At 50.1% G+C, this 24,327-nt stretch overlaps 1 long non-coding RNA gene and 1 pseudogene across 1 annotated transcript in view; one reads left to right on the top strand and one right to left on the bottom strand.

Moving 5' to 3' along the window:
- LOC141054000 (uncharacterized) overlaps positions 1–15,151 on the top strand; it is a 59,999-nt gene extending 44,848 nt beyond the window's left edge. Inside the window, exon 3 of the long non-coding RNA XR_012221325.1 lies at positions 13,783–15,151. This is a non-coding gene — a long non-coding RNA (uncharacterized lncRNA). The remainder of the gene's footprint in view (positions 1–13,782) is intronic.
- A 3,222-nt stretch (positions 15,152–18,373) lies between these two features.
- On the bottom strand, positions 18,374–24,190 carry LOC141053999 (2-oxoglutarate and iron-dependent oxygenase JMJD4-like; annotated as a pseudogene).
- Positions 24,191–24,327: the final 137 nt, after the last annotated feature.

Below are 24,327 nucleotides of genomic sequence, written 5' to 3'. Positions count from 1 at the left end.
ACAGGCCAGCACAGTCCCACACAGCCCGGCATAGTCCCCGCACAGTACCTGCAAAGCACAGCATAGTCCCGCACAGCCCAGCACAGTCCTGCACAGGCCAGCACAGTCCCGCACAGCCCGGCACAGTCCCCGCACAGTACTTGCACAGCCCAGCACAGGCCCGCACAGTCCCATACAGGCCAGCACAGTCCCACACAGCCCGGCATAGTCCCCGCACAGTACCTGCAAAGCACAGCATAGTCCCGCACAGCCCAGCACAGTCCTGCACAGGCCAGCACAGTCCCACACAGGCCAGCACAGTCCCGCACAGCCCGGCACAGTCCCCGCACAGTACTTGCACAGCCCAGCACAGACCCGCACAGTCCCGTACAGGCCAGCACAGTAACACACAGCCCGGCATAGTCCCCGCACAGTACCTGCAAAGCCCAGCATAGTCCCGCACAGCCCGGCACAGTCTTCGCACAGGCCAGCACAGTCCCACACAGCCCGGCACAGTCTTCGCACAGGCCAGCACAGTCCCCGCACAGCTCGGCACAGTCTTTGCACAGGCCAGCTGTCATGTCGGATACTGTTCGCACCAGGGTGTCCGGCAGACAGCGGTAATACCCCATCCTACCACATGGTTCTCAGCGGCGCTGGTTGGTCTTCTGATCCGGCTTGGATTGGGTTAACCAGGTTGTCATTCTGGCTGAGGGTTTAGCCACGCCCTCTGTCTTTAAATTGTCCTGTGTGACTATGGGCGTCGCCGACTATAGCTCTTGCCTTGTGCTAAGCGATACCGGTCTGAAGTGGTGGTCTAATGAGCATACGGTTTCTGGTGTAGTATATTCCGTTGTTGCCATTTTGCCCCCCTGTGTTGTATCATTTGGTTGCCCTTGCACATTATTGTATTCTCTTGTGTGTACGCGGTGTGGTGCATTTCCGTTATCCCTGTCCATACTTATTTGTGGGGTCTGGTGTTTGGTCTCCTCATTGGGTGGAGGGTGGTGGGTTCAGCTTAGGGCTGGACAGGTGACAAGGGCAGGGTGGAGGCCCAGGCAGGCACACCTTCAGTGTAAACCATGGGTTGAGGGACATACAGGGTTTCCCCTAGTCTGAGGGACACCACAGGGGCCCTGGGGTTTCAGCCTAAAGTTACCTAGGCTTCCCATGACATTATAGTCGGCCCAAAAAGAGAAAAAAAAAAATATTAGGAATTATTTACCATGGATCCTATAGTCTCCATAACCAAGCAGCTGGAGGCTCTGTCCATACAGGTCACTGAACTGAGGGGGGCGGTCCAGCAACAAGGCCTCTCAGTTCCTCCTGTGCAAACTGAGGCAGCAGTCAGGGCAGCTGAACCTAAGTTACCTCTCCCTGAACGATTTTCTGGTGATCGCTGTAAGTTCGTTGTATTTCGTGAATCCTGCAAATTGTATTTTCGCATGCGTCCTCTCTCCTCAGGAAATGAGGCTCAGCGTGTGGGCTTGTAATTTCCTTGCTGAGTGGTGACCCACAAGCATGGGCGTTTTCACTACCTTCTGATTCAACTGCATTTGAGTCCATAGACTTTTTTTTTTCTGCTATTGGTTTAATCTATGACGATCCTGACAGACTGGCATTAGCAGAGTCTAAAATACGCTCTCTGCTCCAGGGTGAGCGACTGGCGGAGGATTATTGTACGGAATTTCGTCGCTGGGCTGTGGACACACAATGGAATGACCCTGCACTAAGGAGTTAATTTTTGCATGGGGTTTCTGAAAGGGTAAAACAAGCTCTGCTAATGTATGAGACTCCCGCCTCTCTGGAGGCTGCTATGGTGCTTGTAGTACGCATTGATCGCCGCTTTCGTCAGAGGTCGCAGGAGACATTGCCTGTGGGGGGGGGCAGTCTCTGGTGAGGTCGCCTCAGGTGAATCCGTGGAACCTATGCAGATCGCTGGTATATCACATAGACATAATAACAAGCATAAATGTCCCTTGCCCAGAAAGCAAGGGGTCTGTTTTTTTTGTGGCAAAAAAGGACATTTTATTAATGCTTGCCCCCTGGTACCTAAGAAAGAAGTGGTGGCGGAAAACTGCTAGGCTCAGAGGGTTTGGAGGAGTCTAGTCTGAGCCTTTGCATATCCTCCGTGGTGGTCTCCGAGTGTATGCTCCCTGCCAAGGTAGTTATCGGGGGCCAAGAGCTGTCGATTACTGTATTTGTAGATAGTGGTTCAGCCGCTAATCTCATTGATGAAAAGTTTGCGCGTACTGCGGGATTTAAGGTGGAGACGCTGCCTAATCCTATCCGGGTGGTTACCATCAATGACTCCCCTCTCTCACAAGGGGAGATTAAAGAGTTTGTGGCTGATGTAAAACTCCACATTGGGGTCCTACACTCTGAGCGTGTAACATGTAAGGTGCTCAGTAATTTACCTGCTCAGGTAGTTCTGGGGTTTCCATGGTTGTCTATGCACAATCCGGTGATTGATTGGAAAACCCAGGACATAATTCAGTGGAGCAGATACTGCCAGGAGAGTTGTCTGGCCACGTGTATCTCCGCTGTGACTCCCAGCATCCCGGAGCCACTGCTGGACTTTGCTGATGTATTTTCTGAAAGAGGTTGTTCAGAGCTGCCACCGCACCGACCCTATGACTGTGCTATTAGGTTAAAACCGGGGGCCAAGTTACCAAAAGCCAGGATGTTTAATATCTCAGGTCCTGAGAGGCAAGCTCTCAAAGAATACATTGCAGAAAGTCTAAGCAAAGGGTACATCAGGCCTTCATCATCTCCATTGGCGGCGGGGTTCTTCTTTGTCAAGAGGAAAGATGGCGGATTACGCCCGTGTCTGGATTTCAGGGAACTCAACCAGATTACGGTTTGTGACCCCTACCCGATGCCACTGATACCCGATTTGTTCAACCAGGTGTCTGGTGCCAAATGGTTTTCCAAACTTGACCTCAGGGGGGCGTACAATCTCATAAGAGTCCGTCAAGGGGATGAATGGAAGACGGCATTTAATACCCCTGAGGGTCATTTTGAGAATTTGGTGATGCCATTTGGGTTGACGGGCGCGCCAGCAGTATTTCAACATTTCATAAATGATGTCTTTTCTCATCTCTTGGCGAAATTTGTTATCATATACCTTGACATTCTTATTTACTCACGCGACCGTGATGCACACATAGAGCATGTTAGGCAGGTGTTGCAGTTGCTCAGGGAGAACAAGCTCTATGCCAAGCTTGAGAAATGTGTATTTGTCGTCCAAGAATAACCTTTTTTGGGTTATGTAATTTCCGCCTCAGGGTTTAAAATGGACACCGCTAAGGTGCAAGCGGTGCTGCAGTGGGATCGGCCTGATAATCTCAAGGCGCTTCAGCGATTCCTGGGCTTTTCAAACTATTATAGGAAATTTATTAAGAATTTTTCTATGATTGCTAAGCCGCTCACCGACATGACTAAAAAAGGTACCAATTTTTCTGTCTGGTCTGAGGCTGCTGTGCGCGCGTTTGAATTCCTCAAAAACAGTTTTGCTTCAGCTCCCATCCTGGTTCAGCCTGATGTCTCCCTACCATTTACCGTGGAGGTGGATGCAACTGAGGTTGGAGTGGGGGTGGTACTGTCTCAGGGTCCATCCTTGGGCGAATTGCATCCGTGTGCCTAGTTCTCCAAGAAACTGTCGCCGGCCGAGCGTAATTACGATATTGGTAACAGGGAATTGTTGGCCATCAAGTTGGCATTTGAGGAATGGCGACACTTCTTGGAGGGGGCTGTCCATCAGATTACTGTTATAACAGACCATAAGAATCTGCTTTATTTAGAGTCTGCTAAACGCCTGTCCCCCAGACAGGCTCGCTGGGCGTTATTCTTCACCCGGTTCAATTTTTTTGTGACATACCGACCAGGTTCTAAGAATACTAAGGCGGACGCCTTGTCCAGATGTTTTCCGGGTGGAGAGCCACGTGAGGATCCGGTGCCTATCCTCCAAAAGGGAGTTGTGGTCTCGGCTCTCACGACAGAGGTTGAGGCAGAGATTGCTGATGCTCAGGAGGAGGTACCGCCGGATCTGCTTCCTAATAAATCATTTGTGCCAATACACCTACGCTTAAAAGTGTTAGGGGAACATCACGATACTGTCCTGGCGGGTCACCCAGGAGTTAAGGGCACTCTGGAACTTGTATCACGTTGTTTTTGGTGGCCCAAAATCCGGCAGGACGTGGCCTCATATGTGTCAGCCTGTACCACGTGCGCACGGGCCAAGACACCACGCTCCCGTCCTGCTGGCACATTGCATCCTCTCCTTGTGCCCAGTAAGCCATGGACTGAGATTTCCATGGATTTCATTACGGATTTGCCCTCCTCGGCTGGGAATACGGTCATTCTGGTAATAGTTGATCGGTTCTCTAAAATGTCGCATTTCATTGCTTTGCCATCTTTGCCCAATGCGAAGACCCTTGCTCAGGTATTTATTCGCGAGGTGGTCAGACTTCATGGTGTCCCGTCTGACATTGTATCTGATAGAGGTACACAATTTGTGGCAAAATTTTGGAGAGCTTTTTGTTCACGCCTAGGGATTAAATTATCTCATTCATTGGCTTTCCATCCTCAGTCGAATGGGCAGACTGAGCGTATGAACCAAAACCTGGAACAATACTTACGCTGTTTTGTGTCTGACAATCAGGAAGAGTGGTCGGCGTTTCTTCCTCTGGCTGAATTCGTGATAAACAATCATTATCAGGAATTGTCTGGGGAATCTCCTTTCTTTTGTGTTTATGGTCAACATCCCCAATTCTGTACCTTGCGCCAAGGGAGCTCTGCGGGCGTCCCTGAGGAGGACCAGTTGGGAGCACAATTGTCATCCGTTTGGAGGAGAGTAAAGCAGCGCTTGCTGAATGTAGGTTATAGGTATAAACGTGTGGCTGACGGTAGACGTGTGCCTGGTCCGGACCTGTGTGTGGGTGATTGGGTGTGGTTGTCTACAAGGAACATCAAATTCAAAATACCATCGCTTAAGTTGGGGCCCAGGTTCATTGGTCCATTTAGGATCTCCGCAATTATCAACCCTGTGGCATTTCGTTTAGAGTTACCTGCCGTATACAAGATACATAATGTGTTTCACAAGGCGTTACTTAAGAAAGTCGTGGGTGCTGTTGATGTTTCTCCTGTGCCACCACCTCCCGTCTTGGTGGATGGCACGTTGGAGTTTGAGGTGTCCAAGGTGGTTGACTCTCGGGTAGTGCGTCGCACTCTACAGTACCTGGTCCACTGGCGTGGCTATGGTCCTGAGGACAGGACTTGGGTGCCGGCCTCGGACATACATGCGGACCGACTGATTACAGTGTTTCATCGCTGCCATCCGGACAAGCCGGGTCCTCGACATTGTGAGGTTCCTGGGGTCCCTCTTAGAAGACGAGGTACTGTCATGTCGGACACTGTTCGCACCAGGGTGTCCGGCAGACAGCGGTAATACCCCATCCTACCACATGGTTCTCAGCGGCGCTGGTTGGTCTTCTGATCCGGCTTGGATTGGGTTAACCAGGTTGTCATTCTGGCTGAGGGCTTAGCCACGCCCTCTGTCTTTAAATTGCCCTGTGTGACTATGGGCGTCGCCGACTATAGCTCTTGCCTTGTGCTAAGCGATACCGGTCTGGAGTGGTGGTCTAAGGAGCATACGGTTGCTGGTGTAGTATATTCCATTGTTGCCATTTTGCCTCCCTGTGTTGTATTATTTGGTTGTCCTTGCACATTACTGTATTCCCCTGTGTGTACGCGGTGTGGTGCATTTCCATTATCCCTGTCCATACTTATTTGTGGGGTCTGGTGTTTGGTCTCCTCACTGGGTGGAGGGTGGTGGGTTCAGCTTAGGGCTGGACCGGAGACAAGGACAGGGTGGAGGCCCAGGCAGGCACACCTTCAGTGTAAACCCTGGGTTGAGGGACAGACAGGGTTTCCCCTAGTCTGAGGGACACCGCAGGGGCCCCGGGGTTTCAGCCTAAGTTACCTAGGCTTCCCATGACACTGACAGGCCGAGCAGCGGACGCCTCTCGCACAGTACCTGATGAGGACTGTATGGACTATGAGCAGATCAAAGAAGTGATCTTGGCCCGGTATGCGCTGACACCAGAGGCCTATCGCCAAAAGTTCCGCGGACTTATAAAATGCGTAACCGATACCCACGCTGAATGGGCCTGTAAATTACGGCGGTCACTGCTACAGTGGGTACAAGGGAGCCAAGCAACCACTAAGGAGGACGTCCTCCAGCTCTTCCTGTTAGAACGATTCTTTAATGGACTAAACCCCGAGACACAGGAATGGCTTCAGGACAGGCGGCCAACGACTCTTGAGGAAGCCGCTCGTCTGGCCGATGAACATCATGATGCCAGGAGGCCGCAGTTCTCCGGATCAAAGGTGGTCACTAGGGGCCCGCCCATGGACCTGGAGGGCCCCAAAACACCGAAGATTGTAGGGGGACCAGCTAGAAACCCGGCCTACCACAGTCCCCCTGGGGCGCGATACCACACCTGCCATCAGCTGGGCCACCTGCACAGACAATGCCCCAACCGGACTCAGCATACCCAGTGGCCAAAGGCGGGAACAGCTACCTTCAGCCAGGCTGCTGTACACTGCTACCAAGGCGAAGCTGACCCGGCATTGGGGGCTACGACTAACCAAGGGGTGGAAGAGATGGAGGAAGTGCTGCATGAAGTAGACCCCGTGCAGGCAGCCCGGGCAGATAATCGACAACAGCATCGACAGGTTGTGTGGGTTAAAGGGAAACGTATGCAGGGACTAAGAGATTCCGGGGCAACTTTGACCCTTGTGAAGCCTCATTTCGTCCGGGACCAAGAGAAGACGGACCGGACCGTGGCAGTCCGTGTAGCAGGGGTAGCCATAGATCGACTACCCACTGCCAGGATTCACCTGAACTGGGAAGTCGGGGATGGCCTTGTTGAGGTCGGCTTGATGGAGGATTTGCCTGCAGACGTCTTGCTGGGAAACGACTTGGGGCCCATGTTGTCTGCATTCTCGGTGGCCCCTCTGGCTGAGACATATCCTGTGACCACCCGGAGACAAGCTCGAGCTGCGGAGGCGGAATCACACTCAGAGGCCCAGGTAAGACATTCCAGCCCTACACGTATTCCCATAGCCAGACACATTTCTTGGGCCACCCCAGATGAATTTAAGAGGGAGTTACTTGAGGATCCTTCATTAGAGGGATATTGTGGGAAGGCACATGAGGGGAGGGGGTACTGGAAGGGGAACAGTTTGTATGGAAGCAGGGACTCCTCTACCGGATCACAGAGCAGCACCACACAGGGACGAGCCCCACTATAAAACGACAGCTGGTAGTTCCCAAGAAGTATAGGCAGGAGTTACTGCGAATCTCTCATGATATACCCTTGGCCAGGCACTTCGGCGTCAGTCGCACCAGGCATCGTCTGACACAAAACTTCTTTTGGCTGGGGGTAACCTATGATGTTCGTCAGTACTGCCAGACCTGTGACAGTTGCCAGTGCATTGGCAAGAGGGGGGATCGATGCAAGGCCAAATTACGCCCCCTCCCCATTGTGGAGGAACCATTTAGCCGAGTAGCGGTCGATTTGATAGGGCCGTTAGCCAAACCCAGTCCGTCCGGGAAAAAGTATATATTGACAGTGGTAGATTATGCCACACGGTATCCAGAGGTGGTTGCGTTATCTAACATACTGGCAGAGACGGTGGCGGCCGCCCTGCTCCAGGTTTTCTCACGGGTTGGATTTCCCCGGGAGATTATCTCGGACCAGGGTACCCAGTTTACAGCAGAGGTAACCAACCAACTGTGGAAGCTGTGCGGCGTAAAGTCCATTAGAAGCGCCCCGTACCACCCGCAAACCAATGGGTTGTGCGAACGCATTAACGGGACATTAAAACAGCTCATTGGGACTTTTACCAGGACCTACAGGGACTGGGAGAAATTCTTGCCACACCTCCTGTTTGCCTATCGGGAGGTGCCCCAAGAATCCATGGGGTTCTCCCCGTTCGAGCTGGTATACGGGAGGCGGGTAAGGGGACCCCTAGACTTAGTGCTGGAACACTGGGAAGGGGAGGGCCTCATAGAAGGGGTACCTATTGTACCCTATGTGCTGGAATTCCAGGACCGCCTACAGGAGCTGACCCAGGTTGTATGTGAGAACCTGCAGGCGACCCAGCGGCGCCATCGCATATGGTACGATCGGAGGGCCAGAGAGTGCACCTTGGAAATAGGACAGAAGGTCCTGGTGTTAGAGCCCACTAAGCAGAAAAAGATTCAAGCTGCATGGCAGGGGCCCTACCAGGTAGTGGGGAAAATAGCCGACACAACCTATAATGTCGCCGATTGTGACGACCCCAGGGTTATCCGCATGTTCCACGTGAATATGCTGAAGCCCTACCGGGAGCGCCATGAAGAGGTAGTGGCCATCTGTGCACCTGAAGCAGAGGATTTAGCCGGACTTTCCTTGCCGGATGTCTTAGGGGAAAGGACTCAGTCTAAAACATGGGACCAGGTACACTTGGGTGAAGACCTAGGCCCCCGGGAGAGACAGCAGGTGGAGGCGTTGTTGAGGCTGCGACAGAGGCCTGGCACAACACAAGGTTGAGACCCAGGATCAGACCCCCCTGCGACAAAACCCCTTCCGCGTCCCTGAGTCTGTACGAGAGGGGATGCGACAAAAGATACAAGAGATGTTGTGTTTAGGCGTCACTGAAGAGTCAGATAGTCCCTGGGCATCCCCCGTAGTGTTAGTGCCCAAGAAGGATGGGACTACACGGTTTTGTGTAGACTATCGTAAGCTCAATGAGAAAACAGTGACGGATGCATACCCCATGCCGCATGTGGATGAGTTGTTAGACCGGCTGGCGGGGGCAAAGTATTTGACCACCATCGATCTATGCAAAGGCTACTGGCAGATTCCCCTTAGTCCTGACGCTATTCCCAAGTCGCCATTTGTCACCCCGTTCGGCTTATTCCAGTTTCGAGTTATGCCATTCGGGATGAAGAATGCCTTGGCGACCTTCCAAAGGCTGGCTGACCGGCTTCTGGATGGTCTCCAGCACTATGCTTGTGCCTACCTGGACGACATCACCATCTACAGTGCAACAAGGGAAGAGCATCTAAATCACCTAGAAACAGTATTGGACAGGATCCACCAGGGCAGAATCACCCTGAACCCAAACAAGTGTCACGTGGGCAAAGCAGAGGTTCAGTATTTAGGGCATTGGGTTGGAAGTGGGAAACAACGACCAGAACCAGCCAAGATTGAGGCCATAGCCAAATGGCCGATCCCACGCACTAAAACCCAGGACATGGCGCTTCTAGGGACAGCGGGGTATTACAGGAAATTCGTTCCCAATTACAGCAGCGTAGCCAGGCTCCTCACTGATCTGACCCGTAAGAACCAACCCCGCCAGGTAACCTGGACCTCAGAGTGTGAGGAAGCCTTCCGCCAACTAAAGGACGCCCTCACCAATACCCCTGTATTGGCCGCACCCGATCCAACTACACGTGTCCTTGTTCATACAGACGCTTCTATGTTTGGATTGGGGGCAGTACTGAGCCAAGTCGGGCCGGACGGCCAAGGACACCCGGTAGCTTACCTGAGTCGGAAACTACTGCCCCGTGAAGTAAGCTATGCGGCCATCGAGAAGGAGTGCCTGGCAGTAGTATGGGCACTCAAGAAGTTGCAACCATATTTGTATGGACGACAGTTTTCCCTCCTAACGGACCATATTCCCCTAGTCTGGCTTAATAGGGTCTCTGGAGACAACACCAGATTGCTGCGGTGGAGTTTAGCCCTACAACCTCTTGACTTCACCATCCACTACAGACCCGGCAAACAAAATGGTAACGCCGATGGACTAAGTCGACAAACGGAACTTGTACCAACCCCATAAACTTCGGTCATCCCCAAACCGATCCGTTGAGGATCAGACTGTGTATGCCGATCGCGTCGCTGAAAAGGGGAGCCGTGTTACAGAACCACTCAGCACCCAGAATATGTTGTGCAGTTATATGTATATATAATAGGTTCCATGTGAGATGCATGTCCCTAATGTATCAGCAGTGTCCGCCCTCCCCCCACGTTTGTTATTCCCACAGTAAACATCCGCAGGCTCCGGCCACCTGCGGCTTTTCTAATGCATGTCTGGCCTGACGCTTGTCTATTGGCCGGCCCTCTGTATCTGTGTGATATATTCTGTGTCCTGTGAGTAAAGTGTTGTCAGACTGGAAATACATGGAGAAGCAGTGATCTTTTATATGCGCCCATGCACTCAGAGGAATTCCAGCCAGCGTCATTCATTCAGACTCCAGCCAACGCAGAGCGGACCTCCGAAAATACGGGGTGGTACTGAAAGAGGTACCCCAGCTTGGAAGACCCCGTTACATAGACAAGTACAATAAACATGTGTAGGACAAGGGACACACAAGTACATAAGGAGAGAGGACCCTGCCCGCGAGGGCTCATAGTCTACAGGGATGGGTGAGGATACGATAGGAGAGGGTAGAGCAGATTGTGCGGTGGTTCAGTAGACCGAGGATCATTGCAGGCTGTAGGCTTGTCGGAACAGGTGGGTCTTCAGGTTCTTCTTGAAGGTTTCCGTTGATGGTGATAGTTTGATGTGTTGCGCCAAGGAGTTCCAGAGTATGGGGGAAGCACGGGAGAAGTCTTGTATGCGGTTGTGGGAAGAAGAGATAAGGGGGAGTAGAGAAGGAGATCTTGAGAGGATCGGAAAGATCAGCTCTAGAGAACTATATGGACCGTCAAATTATACCACGTGGGTTACGGGTACAACTATACCCATCATTTGAATTGGAGGATGATGTCTTAATCAAACGTTGGATTTCAGCAGCAACAACATGCTCTTTGGAATTTATCCAAATTATCATCGATAAGAATACAGCATCATTAAAAATTATCGATGATGACATTGATGAGCTTGAGAAACTCATACTAAAAGACATACCAGTAGAAAATGTTGACAATATTTTGGTTGACATCAATAAGAATGCTGACAAATGGGAGAACGAAGTGTGTCAGAATAAAATTAAGAAATTCCAAAGGGATCTTAATGATTATGACACCAATAAAATATATCGCTGGCAAAATTAAAAAACCAAGCAGCCCAACAAAGGTAATGGAGGAAAAGACAACTCAAGATCCACTCGCTATAAAAGTCCCTCTGAGAGTTCAGCACCCTCAGTGTCAGACAACAACACATAAGCGATGGTGAAACCAACCATAGTGAGACATCCAGCATAAGACCTACACCACGGAATGACAAAAGACTTCCAGATATAGTTACAAGATCAAGTCATCATATACAAGGCAACCAATTTAAGGTAATCAATCTTTCTGAACATATATTAACTGATGTTCAGGTTGAGCTCCTGGGGAAGGGTCTGACTTTCTCACCTTCATGTCGCTTAGACACATTCACGACGGTGAGGGATCTACACCTATTCACCAGGAAGCTCATTCTTAAAAAAAATCCACCACAAAAACTGCCTTGGGGAAATCACGGGTACAAAAGAGGAAGAAGAAGCCGTAAGGAACTTGGAAGATTTATTACAGGAAAACACCGAGTTTAAGGTAAGTAATTTTCCACATAAGATCTTTAACAAATCTAAAAAATGTCCTCCAATGGGCACATGTTCGGCTGTTGAAATTTTTACTAAGGTCCTTACTACGGAAATAGAAGCCCTTCAGCCAAAACCTTCATGGTCTTCCAACTTGAATAGGGAATAAAAACAGGCTCTCATCAATCTACAATCGCTACAAAATGTAGTATTTAAGCCGGCAGACAAAGGGGCAATGTAGTTATATGGCCTACAGTACTATATGAAAAACAAGCACACAAACTACTTAACGCCCCCCCTATGCTATCGAAAACTTCCGTATAATCCTCTTTCAAAATATCAAGCCGAACTTCTCTCTATTGTGGAGAAAGCCTTTGAATCAGGTATTATACCGAAAAACATGGTTGAGACTATACACAATCTTCGTCCAAAACTACTGACACTATATGTGCTTACCAAATTACACAAAGACCCGGTGAACCCTCCCGGAAGACCCATATCTGGAAATGGTAGCCTCTGTGAGATCGTTGCAAATTTTATTGACCATTACCTAAAGCCCTTGGTAGGCACACTTCCATCTAACATCCAGGACACAACAACAGCCTTACAAAAACTAAACCATGTATACCTCGAAGAACACATGATAATGGTAACTGCCGATGTTGAGGCATTGTATACCTCCATCAGGCATGAGGATGGCATTAAAGCTGTGTCCTGGTTTCTTAGAAATAGCAACATTGAATTAGACATGATTGAATTGATTTTATGCCTCCTTGATTTTGTGCTCAATCATAATGTTTTTACATTTGATAAACAAATTTATCTACAAACACAAGGCACTGCAATGGGGGCTTCCTGTGCCCCATCATATGCTAACCTCTTCTTAGGGGCATGGGAAAGGGACATTTTCCAAAGTGATTTGATTCCTGGAATACATAATGTACAAGGGTGGATGAGGTACATCGATGATGTATGATTTATATGGGACGAAATAGCTGACACCCTCCATACCTTAATGAGCAAATTAAATGAAAACAGTCTTAACATCAAATTAACATATAAATTTGGCAGAGAATTGGATTTCCTGGACCTAAAACTGTGTCTGTTGATGGGATGATTAATACAAATTTATGTGGGAAACCCACAGCCACCAATTCCCAGCTACATGCCACATCATCCCACCCACCTGCAACAATCAGAGGCATACCAACCGGTCAATTCCTAAGAGCCAAACGTATCTGCTCCAAACCATCAGATTTTGAAGACCAAGCCGTGGATCTTACAAAAAGATTCCTAAACCGTGGTTATAGTAAAAGAAGCATTAAAGACGGATACAGGCGGGCAAAACAAGCGTTGAGGGAACATTTACTCTACTCAGCCTCAAAAGATTTCAATAAAAATGATAATCAATTGAGATTCATCTCCACTTTCAACAATCAGTGGGATGAAATCAAAAAACTATTGCAAAAACATTGGAATATTTTACTAACAGATCCAGTTTTGCGCAAAATTCTTCCCTCTGGTCCTTCTGTCGTAGCCAGAAGAAGCTGTAATTTGGGAGACATTCTAGTCCATAGTCACTGTGACCCCTACCCGCCAAGTCTCAAACGACCATTATCAAAAGGCTTCTTCCTGTGTGGCCTTTGCAAAGCCTGTGTTACTATGAAAAAAATCACATTCCTTCTCTAATGCTGATGGATCAAAAAATGTTGAAATTAGGAAACAACTCACCTGCGCATCCCAAGGTGTTATATATCACGCCACCTGCTCCTGTAATTTAATTTACATCGGTCTAACCACTCGGGAGCGAAAAATCCGGGTAAGAGAACACATTCAGGATATTGAGAAAGCCAAGTCAATAGATGATTATTCTCTCCTGAAAACTTTGCCCCGCCACTTTAAAAGTTACCACAATTCGAATCCCAAAAATCTTGTCTTTAAGGGTATTGGTCAAATTAGTTTGGGAATACGTGGCGGTGATCTGGGCAAATCCCTGGCCCAGCTAGAAAGCGGATCTACCGGTCAGGCACCATCACCCCATATGGCCTTAATGAGAACTTTGGCTTTAATTCCTTCTTATAATCCAATAAAATATAGCATTTCTGGGTATGGAGCTTTTTAAGGTGTCTTTTTATGTCTTTTATGTTTTTTCTTTCCCACTTTTTCTTTTGCTTTATCCAAAAAATTGTGGTCTTACTCATTTTAATTCTTTATTTCATCCCAAGGTGCTCGGTTTCTATGTTGCCTCCTGATGAGACCTTTCACCTACTCTTCTAAAAGCCATCATTTCAGGAGAAGATCATGATCCGGGACAGAGTGATAAAGAAGATGAAAATAATAACTGATTGTGGAAGAAAAAATATGGACACTTTTCTCACTTTTTTTTCATTCATTGCACATGTTCCCTATATTATTTTTTATTTACATGTGTATTTTCAGCCCCATGTCTTTCGCGTAATTTATGCTTTTTCTTTGGTATCATGTATACACATTTGTGTGTGTACATATATCATAATATTCTTTTTATATGTTATCCTTGCCTTGTGTCCAGCATGTAATGTTTTATGTATACACAGCTTTGTGTTCACACTCGTTAGGTCTCCTTCACATTCACCTCATGCAGGTCATTTATGCTCATTTCCCTTTTTGGTATAGTAATATGCCTCTTCTATTCATAACTCGCCCCTAACAGGTCCTTCACGTACACACGCGGGTCCATTCCTCGTCATCCACACACACCGCCAGCTTCACTCCTCCTCAGTTCACTTCTCTCATTTACATATTTTTGTGTCCGGTCCCTTCCTACAAGTCCAGTCGAGTTTATATTTCTATTCCCAGTGTCTAATGCGCACACGTTAGCCCTGTATCCTCCTACTGACCACCGGACGGGCTCTGAACAGTGACACGCAGTGTGCGTCACCTGCGCGCCACAGAGCGCATCTGCGGAAGTCCCCTTAGCAAAAGGAGGCGGGACTTCCTGACGTGCGCTACAACAGACCAATGGAAGCTCCTCCACACTCCTCCCCGGTATCTAGCACCTCGGCATAAATATTCCTCTGTCACCTCCTTATCTCCACGCCCCTGGAAGAAGCTACTTAGCGAAACGCGCTCGTCAGGCGGGGGGAGATATCCTGCGGCAATTACCTTTCACTGGTGGATGCTGCACCTAACCCGGCCCACGTCTTACTATCCGGCACTAACCATCAGTCCTTTGCTTTATACATGAGCACATCCATTATAAACCTGTGACTCTGTGCGGCTCCATGGTGCATTCCTCCCCATTAACCCTACATTATACCCAGCTCTCTAACAGTCACATGTGCAATGCTGCTCCTTTTGCAGATACTCAGTAGTAACAAACAATGGTGATTATTGTCATCTGCTGAGGCATGCTGAACCTTGTAGTGACTAATTTGCATGTAAGAACCTTTTTGTATTTATACCTACCTATAGGGTTATTTATTGCTCCTTCATGTCCGTGTTTACTTTCTTTGCCGCAGCTTGTCCCCCTCTTATTTGGAGGCCTGTTACCCTGTCTTTTTAATTTTCTCATTTTTTAATATATTCAATAAAGAATAATTTTGTAACAATTTATATTTTCTGTTATCTTCACTTTCTTTCCACATGGCATATATCATTGTGGAGTATGCTGAGCTCAGTACTGAAGTGACCTTGCTTCAAAGAAAGGACTATGAGATTAAATTAATATTATGCAGAATTTAGGGTGATCCGAACCCAAAGGAGGAGACTTTCATTCTAAAGTTTAGGCTAAGTGCACACGTACCGGAACTCTCGCGGAAATTACCGCGAGAATTCTGGAATTCCAGTCCGTGGGAAAATCGCATTTTAAATTCCCGCGATTTTCCCGCGGAAAAACAAGCATTTTGCAAGCGTAATTAGCTTGCAGAATGCTAGCGTTTTCCAAGCGATCTGTAGCATCGCTTGGAGAACTGATTGACAGATTGGTCACACTCGTCAAACATAGTGTTTGACGAGTGTGACCACCTTTTTACTATTGAGGCCGCCTATGCAGCATCAGTAGTAAAAGATAGAATGTAAAAAAAAAAAAAAAAAAAATGGTGTTATTCTCACCCTCCGACGTCTCGCGCATCCGTTCCCAGTAGTCCTTTGCGAAAATGCCCGCGATGACGTCAGTTCTCGCGGGAACGCGATGTCTCGCGGTAATTCGCGATGACGTCGCGCGAATTACCGCGAGACTTCGCGATCCCGCGAGATCGGACGCCATCGCGGGCATTTTCGCAAAGGACTACTGGGACCGGAGCGTGAAGAGAAGCGGGAAGCCTGCGCGGGACGTCGGAGGGTAAGAATAACAATATTTTTTATTTTAAATTCTTTTTTTTACAGGGATATGGTACCCAAAGCCCGGAGGACAGTCTCCTCTCCTCCGGACCGTGGGTACCATCCGCAATTGTTCTGCTTACTTTCCGCATGTTGTGCACAGCCACATGCGGGAAGTAAGCGGGACAATGCATTCCTATGGGTGCGGGATCGCCGCGATTCCGCAAAATAATGAGCATGCTGCGGTTTTTACCGCGAAGCGATTCCGCCGCGGTAAAAACCGCAGCATTAGCACAGCATTGCGGAATCCCATAGGAATGCATGGGATGCTTATTTTTCGCGTTTTCGCGGCAAAATCGCGCGGTTAAAACTGCCGCGGAAACGCGAAAAAAACGCCACGTGTGAACTCAGCCTTATTCATAATCTAATCACTTTTCTAATATATTTCACCGTTCCCTCTCTCCTCTGACCTCCTGTCTTCTTGGGTTTTTTTTTATTTTTACTTCGAAATGACATTTGTTTGAGAATCCCAGTGCATTTTGGGGCACTCACATGGGACATCATTAGGGGGCAGAGGATGCGGTCAGTGCCACTTCTAAAGAGTAATAATTGGATATGTGTTTATATTTCTTATTACACTCAGTTCCGTACTGAACATTGCCGTCTGCTGACACTACATAGGTTATTTTTGTAAGTTTAGCTCAGGGTAAATGTCAACTCCATATATAGAGACCACGTGCTTTGAGGGACGTATATTTAAGGTGGGCTCTTCTCCACTTCCACATTCGAGGGGACATCTTGCTCGGACACTACGGACAGCTGGTATGTAATCTAATCACCATCCAGAAAAGCTGCGTTACTACAAGACAGACGCCTTTTTCAGAGTTCCAGGAAAGAAGGATTAATGAACAAATGGACCAGCTCTCTTTATAATCATTTAACCTGTTTTTATGTTTTTCTGTAATAATCTTTTCTCTGATGGAAGAATCCAAATAAACCACCACATTTTTTCTATAAGAACATTGTCATATTTTAGTGTATCACATCTGGTAAGAAGTCCTGAATAATATACAAGAATATGCATTTTTAACAGCCACAGCTGCTTTCCGCATCATGAAAAGAAGCGTCATCTGTTTCAGAAACGACTGGTCCCTGCCGGGTCATCTCTTCTCCTTAGAGCCAGCAAGGGAGCGCACTGTCACTGTGCATTCAAAGGAATATAGCACAGGGAGCGCACTGTCACTGTGCATTCAAAGGAATATAGCACAGGGAGCTCACACTTAGGATGAGTCAGAATTTACGTACGACGCATTATCAGGTGAGCAGGACTAGCCGAGCCTCCAAAACAGACGTCACTGATGGTGCCTCATTTCAGAGAGGGGCAGAGGCTGCAGCAGTGACCACAGCTTCTGCCCCATGATGACGGCTCATTAGAGTATCCCAGCATGCACTGGTGAATCGCGAACAAAATGGGACGTTAAAAAAAAAAAAGGCAGGATGTCAGAATGTAGAGCGTACGTTAGGGAATTTTTCATTGAAGTATATTAGAAAACAAGATGAGATTATTACACTGAATAGATATACATTTAATATGAAATTCACCTTTGGTTCCGGACCGCCCCTTTAAGTTCAGCCGATTGGTTCGGCCCTCCACAGCAGTGCCAGTTTCTCATGTGGCCCCTTGGGAAAATTAATTGCCCACCCCTGGGGCATTGAGTGTATGTCCCTGAGGGATGGCAATGGGGGCAGGGAGTATGAGTATCTATGGGGCCAGTGAGTTTGGGTCCCTGGGGGGGTTGACAATGGGCACAGGGAGTATGTGTCTCTATGGGGCAAGTGAGTGTGGGTCCCTGGGGGATGGCAATGGGGGCAGGGAGTATGTGTCTCTATGGGGCCAGTGAGTGTGGGTCCCTGGGGGATGGCAATGGGGGCAGGGAGTATGTGTCTCTATGGGGCCAGTGAGTGTGGGTCCCTGGGGGGGTGACAATGGGCACAGGGAGACAGCTGGACTGCAGCTTCCTATGGAGGGGTCAGGATAGTAGCTGTTGGCTTTGTAGAATATTTGGCTGAAAACGCCCTTTTTGCCCACAGACCGCCATGCTACATTGCTGTAGTCGCCATTTCCCCCCCTCACTACCTCTTTCTTATGACACGATTTCTAGTTCGGCTCCCCAGGTTATTTCCTTTATGGCATATGGCGCCACTCCTGGTGACTGGAGCGCACTGCAGCTGGACTGTTCCACGGCCATTCAAGAAGCATTGCAAGGAATAGCGAGGGGGTCGCTCCCTTTCTGTAAAATGACTGACACCAGATCATCCCTTGATGCCCGACACGCTTCTTGGACACCCTGGAGACAATCCAAATGTTACGGTGTTTTCCTGGGGGTCCGGGAGCTGGGTGAGAAGGGCAATGAGCTCATTGGGGGCACCAGGGCTGATGTTTCTATACCTGGGGTGGGATCATGTACCAGCAGGCACCCATGCTGTTATTTCTGGGCGTGAGCATCCAAAACTTGCTTTTTTTTAAGTTAAAGCTTTTTATTGGTTTACAGAAACACAGCGGGACACGTTCTGTCCCTGAGTGAGAAACTCAAGAAATATTTTGTGTTACTTTTTCCACTCACACCCAGAGCTGCAATCACAATTCTGCTTGCCCGTCACCGCTCAGGTTACAAGACCTTAAGTCTCCTCGCTGCCCCCTGCTGGTTCAGTGTCTGTGCGGGATAGAGGATTTCTGCATGCCGCACACGCTATAGCACTCAGAATGCAGTACGACCACGGTCACATTTTCATCCTCTGTGCTCCCGTCATTGTATCTCTCTCTCCAGCTCCGTCAGTAAGTCTTCGGGGCGGGGTTGTAATGTTTCTGTGCCCAGATTTTGGAAATCTTGGTTGTCCATTAATAAAACCAAAGTATCAGCAATCTTCCTGAGATCAAACTGTACATGTCGGGGCCCCGGGGCCATCACCTGGGGGCTCTGCAGGACGTTGTTCTCATGTCCTTCCCGTAAGACCTGAATTCTGTGCTCAGCAATGATACTCAGGAAGGTGAAAAACTCTTTATAATCAATCCCAGAGCAGGATTTCAGGATGATCTGTGCAAAATATGAAAAGTACAAATGATTCCCACAGCAAGAAAATAACAGGGACGGGGCTCAGCACCACCGGGGAGAAAATGAACGGGGCTCAGCACCACCAGGGAGAAAATGAACGGGGCTCAGCACCACCGGGGAGAAAATGAACGGGGCTCAGCACCACCGGGGAGAAAATGAACGGGGCTCAGCACCACCGGGGAGAAAATAAACGGGGCTCAGCATCACCGGGGAGAAAATAAACGGGGCTCAGCACCACCAGGGAGAAAATGAACGGGGCTCAGCAACACCAGGGAGAAAATGAACGGGCTCAGCACTATCAGGGAGAACAGGGATGGGGCTCGGCCTCATCCAAAGATCATGGATGGGGCTCAGCACCACCCGGCAGAAAATGAACGGGGCTCAGCACCACCAGGGAGAAAATAAATGGGGCTCAGCACTATCCAGGAAAACATGGACAGGGCTCGGCATCACCCAAATATCATGGATGGGGCTCAGCACCACCCGGCAGAAAATGAACGGGGCTCAGCACTATCCGGGAAAACATGGACAGGGCTCGGCATCACCCAAAGATCATGGATGGGGCTCAGCACCAATCCAGGAGAACAGGGGACAGGGCTCAGTACCACCTAGGACACCATGAAGTGGCATGGTACCACAGGTAGAACAGAGATGGGGCTCGGTACGACAAGATACTCGGAACTGGGACAGGACTCAGCACAACATGGAAAACATGAACGGGGCTTGGCACCAGAGGGAGAATGGAGACCGGACTCAGCACCACCGAGGGCTAGGTATTATGAAATGAAGGTCAGCGTTACAGGGTTTCCGGGATCTTAAATGATTAACGTTCTGTCACCTGACAGTGCTGCTCCCAGTCATCCATCGTCTCCTTCCACTCACTGATCTCGCTCTTCACATCGCTCAGCTCCGCCTGCAGGAAGCTCCACATGACCAAGACGTTACACCCGTTCACCCAGTTATGGTTGATGGAGATGGTGTCCTCCTGGAAGATCAGATTCATAATTTTTGATGTCAGAACTGTATCCAGATTTTAATCCCTCCACCATATATGCTCTTATAGGGCTGTGACCTCGTCACCCGAGGGTCCTCTGACCACGTCACCCGGGGGTCCTCCGACCTCTCTCAGATCTCATATCCATTTGAAAACTGTGGACCTTTCATTATGTGAAATAAACGCATAACCCAATTACAGGTGAAGGGGAATGTGGCGCAGCCTCTCACCAAATTGTACACCTGATGGTGCCAACCACTGGGTACAAAGAGGATCTCCCCGGGCTCCTGTATGACCTCCAGGAATGGGGGGCAGACGTCGTGGAGCGAAGGTGCGGTCACATCGTATGGAAGGCGCCCGCTGCAATCACGAAGATGTTCCTCCTGGCCAGGCGGGAAGAGCAGCCACTTCTTACGACCACATATATTCGCTGACCAACTGTAGGATCGAAAGACGTCAGCGTGGAACGGAGTCCTGTCAGTGTGACATTATAGGAAAGGGATTATTATAATGTGGAGGGCATCCTGCAATCAAACACCACAGTAATGGTCGTCCGGCAGAATTAGCAGCAGTCGCCTCTTTGCCTTCCTCACATGCTAAACATTGCTGGAGAGCGACATGTCTACATAATTCAGTCAGGGGAAGGCTCTGCTCCATTGTACGACATCTGCTGCAGTGAGCGCTCTCAGCATAGCGACGTGCATGTGGGTGACAGCTGTGTGTACGGCTTGCCAGCTGCTGTGGATCTTTACTGCAGGTCAGCACACTGGGTACCGTGACGGGCAAGATAAAAAAAAAGCCAGACTTAATTATGACTTGCTTCTCACAGCATCCTACGGCGCCGCTGTGTGCCGCCATGCATCTGCATTGAGGTGTGATGTAGCAGCTGCACACAGCAATCCTTGGATGTGCCACGGCCAAACACGCTGTGTAGCACCAGCGGAATGCTTCGCTCTGGCAGCCTAGGGAGACTGTGTATAGGGTAGTGTCCCTGATAGCAATGTGTCCCACCATGTCATCTTCATACTGATGGTGCAAGAGGACAGCGGCAGGCAAGGCAGTGTAGTCATTACACGGCGGCACGAGTCGCACTGTTGGCTCTCTTTCACGCTCAACAGGTGTATAACACTGGCGCGTCTTTCTGGGCCGGGTCCTCTCCTCCTCACTTCCGCTCATTGCCCTGACTGAGAATAAGTGACTGGAGCGCCGGAGCGGAGGCTGCAGCTGACCCCGAAAAAAGCGGAGCGGTCAGGACGAGGGCAACGGCAAGAGTGTCTCACAGTCCAGATACAAGAATGATAGAAGAAACATGCAAAAAAAAAAAAAAGCAAAACACGCCGACACCACCGAGCAAACGTCACCGACACTGCCGCACAAACGTCATCGCCGAGCAAACACCGCCGCCGAGCTAACATCACCAGCACTGCCGAGCAAACCCCACTGACATCGCCGAGCAAATGTCACTGATACCGCCGCACAAGCGTCATTGCCGAGCAAACACCGCCGCCGAGCTAACACCGCCGAGCAAACGTCACCGACAGCACCGAGCAAACACCACCGCCTAGCTAACATCACCGATGAGCAAACCCCACCGACATCGCCAAGCAAACCCCACCGACACCGCTGAGCAAACGTCACCGACACTGCCGCACAAACGTCATCACCGAGGAATCACCGCCGCCGAGCTAACATCACCAGCACTGCCGAGCAAATGTCACTGATACCCCCGCACAAACGTCAATGCCAAGCAAACACCGCCGCCGAGCTAACACCGCCGAGCAAACGTCACCGACACCACCGAGCAAACACCACCGCTGAGCTAACATCACCGATGAGCAAACCCCACCGACATTGCCAAGCAAACACCGCCGCCGAGCTAACATCACCAGCACTGCCGAGCAAACCCCACTGACACCACCGAGCAAATGTCATTGACGAGCAAACACCGCCGCCGAGCTAACATCACCAGCACTGCCGAGCAAACCTCACTCACACCACCAAGCAAACGTCACCAACACTGCCACACAAACGTCATCGCCGAGCAAACACCGCCGAGCAAACCCCACCGACACCACCAAGCAAACGTCACCAACACTGCCACACAAACGTCATCGCCGAGCAAACACCGCCGAGCAAACATCACCAACACTGCCACACAAACGTCATCGCCGAGCAAACACCACCGAGCAAACGTCACCGACACCACCGAGCCAACACCACCGCCGAGATAACATCACCGATGAGCAAACCCCACCGACATCGCCAAGCAAACACCACCGCCGAGCAAACATCATCGACACCACCAAGCAATCTTTACCGATATCAGAACTTGCGGAGCAAAAACTTCGGTATTCAAATGAGGCGGAAGTGATACTGAGGCAGATATTATAAAGAGGTAAATATTATAATGAGGTAAATATAAAGAGGTAAATATTATAATGAGGTGATTACAGAAGCTTTTTTGGTTTTTACTAGAACAAAATAATTGTTTTACACCTCACACTTCATGTCTGCTGTTAATGGAACAATGATGGGCGTACAGATACACACTGCTGCCGTACATACCAGGAACCGGCGGGGCCCATGTACACAAAGCGGTAATCGTCCACGCCGATGGCGTCCCAGTATTCATTCAATCAGTCAGAGGAGAAATAAAGTGGCGTCTCATACACGTCCTGATCCGGGAACGCCCTGCAGAGAGAAGCAGGGGTCACACAGAGAACACTGGGGGAGGAGAAATGGACAGACCTTACTATTGGAGAGAAGGGGACACCACACAGGAAGGAGGACAGACGCGACTCCCGGGGACGGGGAGGACAGACGCGACTCCCGGGGACGGGGAGGACAGACGCGACTCCCGGGGACGGGGAGGACAGACGCGACTCCCGGGGACGGGGAGGACAGACGCGACTCCCGGGGGAGGAGGATATTGAAGAATAAGCATGTCATCTGTAGTGGGCAGTGCCGCCTCCTTGCACCTCCTCATGTGCCAGTCCTTCAGGTAGCGGCAGCCCAGGGCAGAGCGGTGGCCACTCTCGGTGTAGTCCCTCCAGTAGGCGATGTATTCTCGGAGGGGCTGGGGCTCCTTAGGATTGGAGTTGTATTCCTTCACATCACAATTTGCCACTGGAACGACGGCGTCTCCTGAAATAGAAGAAATATAGGAATTGTTCCATGTGATGACTAGTGTGAGCCGAACCCCGGGGAACGACTGGACAGAAATGGCACAAGGTGCTGGAGAATAAGGCGAAACATCTGCTCCCCCATGGACAATCCCCCACCCAGGCTCCATTAGGGGATGCGCTGGGGGCCGGCACCTGTCTCCATGCTACATGACGGTTGGTCCGATGGTCCTGTACCGTCTATGGGCGGCTGAGCCCCGCGGGACGTACCGAACACCTGCAGCAGGTGATCCCAGTTGGGCTTGTTATCGACGGTGACCCAGGAGCGGCGGCTGCTCCACGTGCGGGAGAACTGGGCGGAGAGGAGGCACGGAGCGTTGGCGGCCATGTACTGATGGAAGAAATCATCATAGCTGAATGTGTCAGGGTCTTCTATGCGGTCAACGCGGCTCATGGTGGGGGAGGGGGGCTCACCATCTATTATATGTCTTATTATTACCGGGGGAGGGGCAACGGCACCATGACGACCAGATGTGACTATTATCACAAAGGGCCCCTGTGTTATCTTATTGGGGCCCCTCTGTTATATTATCAGGGGCCCCTGGCTGCTTTCTTTCCCGGTCTCCTCCCGGGGCCTTATTGGGGCCCCTCTGTTATATTGTCGGGGCCCCTGGCTGCTTTCTTGCCCCCTGTCTCCTCCCGGGGCCCCTCTGTTATATTGTCGGGGCCCCTGGCTGCTTTCTTGCCCCCTGTCTCCTCCCGGGGCCCCTCTGTTATATTGTCGGGGCCCCTGTCTCCTCCCGGGGCCCCTCTGTTATATTGTCGGGGCCCCTGGCTGCTTTCTTGCCCCCTGTCTCCTCCCGGGGTCCCTCTGGTCTATTATTGGGGCCCCTGGCTGCTTTCTTGCCCCCTGTCTCCTCCCGGGGCCCCTCTGTTATATTGTCGGGGCCCCTGTCTCCTCCCGGGGCCCCTCTGTTATATTGTCGGGGCCCCTGGCTGCTTTCTTGCCCCCTGTCTCCTCCCGGGGCCCCTCTGGTCTATTATTGGGGCCCCTGGCTGCTTTCTTGCCCCGTCAACTCCCGGGGCCCAGGGCCGCCATCAGGGTATTACTAGCCTTACTGGTGTAAGGGGCCCCGGGAGCTGGAGGGGCCCCACGCTCAGAATTTTCATAAACCGGAGCGCTGAGTGTGAGGAGGAAGCAGGAGTCACTGTGACAGACAGCTGGGAGAGGCAGCCAGTGCT

The sequence above is a fragment of the Dendrobates tinctorius genome, unplaced genomic scaffold, assembly GCF_039654945.1.
Source record: "Dendrobates tinctorius isolate UK_male_01 unplaced genomic scaffold, ASM3965494v1 ptg000173l, whole genome shotgun sequence".
Lineage (NCBI taxonomy): Eukaryota > Metazoa > Chordata > Amphibia > Anura > Dendrobatidae > Dendrobates > Dendrobates tinctorius.
This window is presented reverse-complemented; position numbering and strand designations above follow the sequence as displayed.